Source organism: Gastrolobium bilobum, unplaced genomic scaffold, assembly GCF_033153095.1.
Source record: "Gastrolobium bilobum isolate Gb01-03AN ecotype WA unplaced genomic scaffold, APGP_CSIRO_Gbil_v1 utg3921, whole genome shotgun sequence".
NCBI lineage: Eukaryota > Viridiplantae > Streptophyta > Magnoliopsida > Fabales > Fabaceae > Gastrolobium > Gastrolobium bilobum.
In genome coordinates this window covers 130,985-138,132 of record NW_026897006.1, presented here as the reverse complement: position 1 = coordinate 138,132, position 7,148 = coordinate 130,985, and the positions used below count along the sequence as shown (strand labels likewise).

The window sequence follows — 7,148 nt, the reverse complement described above, 5'->3', positions numbered from 1 at the left end:
TATTTTCCCTTATTGATTGAAAACATATTTGTACAAGATCATAACATTCTCAGGTAACTACTGGCTTCTTCTTTTACTAAGTAAAGTGATGTATTCGAGCTGACCATATAGGAATAGGCTCAAATTTAACCAAGTCTTTGGAATCGATCTTGTGAGCAAGCCTCATGCTAGCAATAAGTATAAGTGCTTTTTGAGGTTTCGAGGTCATTGTTATATAATTTTTAATTATTTTTTATCTTTTCATTCTCATAGGGAGAGTTTTGTAACTCCAATCATCGGACTTTTTCGTTGCCTATTTACGAGGTTGTAGACCTGGTTTTTTTAATGCTTTTATTTATTCATTCTATTTAGCCAATTTCATAATAGGTGAATAGATGAATCACAATAGTGGTTGTGGTCAAAGGGGTCAAGTCGATGGTGGAGGTTTAGGGATAAATAGTGGAGGTTTAGGGATGCCAAAAATACTAAATAAATTGTGGGAGTTTACACCCTCCAGGAAGTGAAACATTTTGTAGAGGTTTTTAACCTACATAAAGTTAAACATATTGCGGAGATTAGAGAATGCCAGAAATTACAACATTTTGTGGAGATTTTTAACCTATAGAAAGTCAAAAATATTGTGGAGGTTGAAGAATGCCAGAATTATAACATTTGTGGGGGTTTGGAACCTCCATAAAATACTTCAACAAATAGTGTTGTTGCACACAAAAATCCTACAAAATATGTTATGGCGCATGCAATACCGGTATTTGGGGAAACGTTACAAATATATTTTGTGGGGGTCAAAGACCTCCAATATTTGCAAATATAACACCCCCAAAATACCTTAATTTTTGTAGTGATGCATCATAAAATTCATGTATCAAGATGCACTAACTTTTATCCATGATAAAAATTAATTCTTGAGTTTGTTGTACAATAATCAAAATCTTTATCTATTTTTGTTCTTTCTTACATTTTACTCCTGATGTAAATTTAATGGATAGAGAATTTAAAAGATTTATTTATTTTCTTTAAATATTTGTAACTCAAAGGTCATGATACTTAGGGATGTACATGGGTCGAACCGAATTTTTTTAAAAACCAAGTCAAATTGGTTGAAACGGTTCGGTTCGAAAATGTTTCGGCTCGATTCAAAACCGATTTGGTTTGGATCGGAAACGGTTCGGGTCGACTCTATTCTAAAAAGAAAAAATTTAAAATTTTAAAAATTAAAGTAATAAAAATCAGTTTGGTTTGGTTCGAAAACGGTCTGGTTCAGTTCAGAAATGGTTTGGTTCATGAACTGATTCTTTAAAAATCGATTCGGTTCATAAATAAGTTTTTAAAAATCGATTATTTTAAATGCAGTTCAGTTCGGTTCAGGTTTTTGGTTATTTTGCACATCCATAATCATACTCTCATCAAGCACTTGAGATATCTCTTTCTAAAAGTCACATTGTCAATAATCATTTAACCCTTCATTTCACTATTAAACCATGTTATATATTTATTGAAATCACATGACACATGTATAAAAAAAAAGAAAAAAAAATCACATGAGACATTTTTTTTACCGTTTGCTCCAAACACGTAGATTATCCTATTTAATGTATTCTAAGGTAAAGTTCTGTATCCCAAAAAAAAAAAATTATCAAACTCACACCTTCTTACATGGGTGGCAATGCCAGAACAGATTGTTTGGTTTGTTGGCATTTGGTATATGGATTATTTTTTAATTCTCGAAAAGTTGTATTGGGAAATTAATTTATTCACATTTAATAGAATATTTTTGAAAATTCTTCTAGGAATCTTATTTTCCCGGATCTAATTTATGAATAAATTATATAGCAAAATGACATCCAATTTTGGAATTTCGGGTGTTGGAAAAATTTGACATTCCTAATAATATTTAATAATCAACTAGACATAGAATCAATAAATTTTGAGCCAATATTTCCAAGGGATCGGATCCTTTGATACTAGTGTCAAACTTTGAAATTTGACACTAAATCCTAAACGTTGTTTTCCGTTAATCAATGATTATCATTTATTGAGAATTAATAGTTAATTAATAAGTTTGATTCTGTAAATGATAACCGTTGATTGACAAAATTCAACGGTTAAGATTTGATGTCAAATTTCAAAGTTTACACCAGTGTCAAAGGATCATGTCCCTGTTCCCAGTAATATTTGTGTCTATTAAATAATATTTTGATCACATTTTCGGGAAATTCACTTTCCCAGCCTATTTTTAGTTAGGAAAAAATATCTATCATTTTAAAAGATATAACCATATGTCATTTTAGATCTTAACCATTGATTTCCGTCAATCAACGGTTATAACTTAGGGTTCGTTTTTTCTGCAGTTACTACAGATAACTTATCTGCAGTAAGTTAATACGACGTCGTTTTGGGACAAAAATCATAGTGTTTTTGTAATTTTAATTTATTTCAGAATTATAATAGTCTTTATATTTATAATTTTTTAAGATTTTAATACCAAAACAACTTCGTTTTGGGAATAAATGCAGATAACTTATCTGCATTAACTGCAGAAATATTTTTCCCTATAATTTATTGGATCAAAATTGTTAATTAATTAATAATAAGTTTGTCCCATTAAGTTTGACCCAATAAATTATAACCGTTGATGGACGGAAATCAATAATTAGAATTTAAAATAATATATATTTATATCCCTTAAAAAGACATATATTTCAATCATGATTTCCGCACAATGTTTTTTTCCCCTCTCTTGCACAGTCGAATGGATTGAGTTTTGGGGTGCACAAGGGAATGCCTTATCTTGTTTTTAATTGGTGGAGCTTGTAAAGTTCATCTTAATCTCTGCCTTCTCATTGCGTGGCTCTCTAATCAAAGGGATTTCTGGTAGTGACCCACGTGCCCTATGGATTAGCATGGGCCTTTGATCCCATCTTGAAACCAAAATTTTTATCTTTGCCCGTCAATTCCTTGCTAGAAATTTGAATGAGACTTATCAAGCCTTTACCAAAAAAAAAAAAAAAGAAATTTGAATGAGACCTTTTTGTTAGCTTGTCTTGTGCAGCGTTATACCATTACCTTGGTTAGGAATCCTCCCTGACTTTTGTTTCTGCGGTCCCCCTGATCCATTTCTCTTTCTATCTCCCTTCCAGTGGCGTAGCCACCTTGTCACTTAGTAGTGCCTTGGCATTACCTTTGATTCAAAATTTTGTATTTATATATATAAAAATATATATATAATTATATAATTAATTATAATTTGGTCATGCCTAAAATTATAATTTGGCACTATCTAAATAAATATAACAAAATTGTAATATTTTTATCTTCAATTTTTAATTTTTATCTTTTTCCTCATTTTTTTTTTTTGATAACATCTTTTCCCTCATTTTTTTAACCACTCATTTGACATTTTACTTTTTTAAACATATTTTTATTTTTTGTTTTTATACCCGTATCTTCTATTATACAACCCCCCTTATTTTATTTTTATTTTTTCCTTTTCAAATCAGCATCCCAAAATATCCTCCATCCATATTGTCCTAAGTCTTGTTCTTCTTCTCAAAACAAACATCAGCCGCCGCCCAACAACAAACTCAATCAACTTCCCTGATGCATAGCACAAATTTGTTAGTTTTGGAGCACAAGTTTTTAACAAATGATTATTAGCCATATGATTTAGCTGATTAAGAAAGAGCATAGCAATTTCATTTCATCTTTCATCAAAGAAATTTGAATCCATTTGATGTATGACTGATTACAACAAGGACCTATTACTGTTATAAATTCTTATATTTGAAATGTTTATCGGAAAGATTAATACATTTTTATATGTTTGTTTTTATATATAATAATAAAATTTCAATGTTATGTCACATTATTTAGTAAATAATTTAGATAAATATGCCAGAATTCATAATAAATTTTTTTCTTGATAAATTTGTATAATTACGATAAATATTTTGATATGTCAAATTTTTTTACACTGCCTAAATATTTTTTCTAGCTCCGTCACTGCTCCCTCCCTCACTTTTCTGGCCTTGCACACATTTTTTCTGCTTCTACTTGAGATATTTACAATTATTTTTTCATACCCAAAAATGAACTTTATGCTTGAATTTGGTTTTATTAAAATGTGATTTTATAATAATATTTATATTGAGAAGTTTTTATCTCAATTATTTTTAATTCAGTAAAACAATATACTTTTTAAATATTTCAATATATATATATATATATATATATATATATATATATATATATATAGTTTTCAACTATAGAAACAATATTCAGCCTCACTATACTCATTACACGTGTGATTTATTATTTTTCATATTAGAATATTTTGAATTGATATATTTTTATAAGTATTTGAATATTTTTATAGTTTTTTGATATAAATTATAGATTTACATACATTTATTGGGTTATGCAGTTTAATCAGTGACCCACTAATCCAATATCTCGACCGGATCAAAGACTAGATCAAGTTTAACTACATTGCTTCACATTGAGTGAGTGATTAATATTTCAATATAAAAATAACGAAACATATCTTTGTATATTCTTTTGTTAAGTTGAAGTTTTCTTTCTTTTTTTTTGTTTATGTTATTTTGTTTTTTTAATATATTTAAAGGCTTTAATATTTCTACAGTAAATATAGATAAGTTATCTATATTGACTCTTAAAATAATATCATTTTGGATTGAAAAATAAAAAATTATAAAAAAAAAGACTATTATAATCCTGAAATAAATTATAATTACAAGAATACCTTGATTTCTACTCCAAAACGACGTTGTTTTGGGCTCAATGTAAATAAGTTATCTATATTGACTGTAGAAAATGGCTCAATTATTTTTATAAACTTTTTAAAAGTAAGTATACAACTTTTTTTAAATTCAATTTTTTTAGATCTATGCATATTTAATTTATTAAATATATTAATTTAGATCATATCAAATCATAAAGGAAAAAATATTTATTCTTTTAAATAACACAACTTATATTCTTTCACTCTCACAAAGAGATGAGACCCACATTTTTATTTTTTTTGTCAACTCTCTCCTCCTTTATTTATCTCTTTCTCTATCTTAAAATGACACAACTTTACATCCTTTAAAATGACACACACTTCACCCAATCATAAATTCTTGATAATTCGCATTGCCTATTTACAACTTAAGTCTACCATTATAAAACTCTTGATATGTGTGGAGCCCTGGTATGGATTCATAACAAGTTGTCCGAATCAGATGATAACAGCAGTAATCATAAGGATAATATTTTGATTTAATTGAAAACAAATAGGACACGTGGCAATTGAGGCATAGTAGTTTGGTACAAAAAAGTATCTTTAGGAGAGGTTTAAAGCTTTAATCCTGGACCCGCTCCGAATCGAATTAGTTGCGAAGCAATGAACCGATTAGAATATTTTCAAAAAAAAAAAATTGTCTCCACCACGATTAGGAGAGCTTTTTCGATAGTACAGAAGTAACTACATTCCTTTTAAAAGAGATACAAAATTGGGATTTAAATAAAAATAAAATTAAAATGGATTTAAATTGGATAAAATTTTCCTATTAAAAAAAGATAGATTATTCTACCTATTATTTTTTTTACTTATCTTTATCTACTACTCTAAAATATCGTTAGATTAGAATCTCAAGAGGAGAGAAGAAAAAAAGATAAAAATTAGTTAAAATTCTGTTATAATAATATTTTAGAATGATAATTAAAAATAGGCAAAAAAAAAACATAGGTAATTATAGACTTATACTACCTAAAAGAAATTCCCAAAATCAGAGCCAATTTTATTCTGGACCATGTGCCTTCTATCTTTGACAAAAAGGGTCACAGCTGCACATTGTGACTTTTCTTTTTTTGGTAATCTCACGTTGTGACTTTTCTGACAATGACTATATACCAACTACTTGATTAAATTCGCCACTATTTTGTACTAGTACACTTACTGGTCATGTATAGTGATAGTACTCTTCCAAGTTCAAGGCCTCTATAAATAGCAACACCTATGCATTGAGATAATCACCTTCACAAATAGACTCAATATTTTCTGGAAACAAATAAGAAAAGCATCAGTAATGGAGAGGAAATCACTTGCTGGGCTGTGCTTCTTCCTCATTGTTCTCTTAGCTGCTCGTAAGTCCATATTTTAATGTGATTGATTTTTCTGTTTTTATGGCAAGTTGTTCATAACTCGAGGTGTTCTTTGCCTCTGTTTTTGGATTTTTTATTTATGTGTTCAATAAGAGTTTCCAAACAATAAAATGTGTTTGATAATACATTTTATTAGATATGTGCATTTAATAAATGAGATCTATTTATCTCATATTGCATGAGATAGCTCATACAACATAGACAAGATATTGAGATTAACCTTTTTAAAAAAAGAAAAAGAAAAAATAGTGAATCTCACTAGTTTGTCTCTGTCGCATGAAATAATTATCTCATAAATTTTATGTAACATGAAATAATTATTTTCCTTAATAAATTGAGAGTTATGTTTGTTTTAATTTTCAAATTTGAATAAATGAGTAGTATATTGGTGATTTTTTTTTAATTTGATTCCTAGTTAAACGGTTCACTCCAGTATAATTAAATCCGAATCGATCATCAATTTGGTCCAGGTACTTAGACTCACTTATTCAATAAATTAAATTAAATTTATGTAAAATTATATAATAAATATATATAATTAGCATGCACACCTTTAATATCTAGATAAATGTGATTTCTCAACCTTTTATTTCTCTTGGGAATTGCAGAAGAAGTGGTGGTGCAAACTGAGGCTTGTCAGAAACCGAGTGCTTTGTTCTCTGGTGGATGTGTTGGCACATCTGGCAACCAACAATGTGACTATCTGTGCAGGAGAGGAGAAGGTTTACTCAGTGGCACTTGCAAAAGTCTGAAGTGCGTTTGTGCTTGTTGAGTAATTGACCCATCATCACTATGAGATATAAATAAATAAACCTAGCTATAACTTCTCATATATAGCTAGTTCATGTTCATGAAATAAATCACATATTAATTCACTTCCCTTTGGGGGAAGAGAATTAATTATTATAGATTAGTGTATGTATCTCATGCTAGCTAGCTCACAGGCATGCTGTTCTTAGTTCTATGTAAGTGCTACAATGTTGCTT

At 28.8% G+C, this 7,148-nt stretch overlaps 1 long non-coding RNA gene across 1 annotated transcript; it reads left to right on the top strand.

Moving 5' to 3' along the window:
* Positions 1–5,972: 5,972 nt before the first annotated feature.
* Positions 5,973–6,944, top strand: LOC133303327 (uncharacterized). The gene is made up of 2 exons (XR_009750452.1): positions 5,973–6,144; positions 6,771–6,944. It is a non-coding gene; the product is annotated as an uncharacterized LOC133303327 (long non-coding RNA).
* The last annotated feature ends 204 nt before the right edge of the window (positions 6,945–7,148 follow it).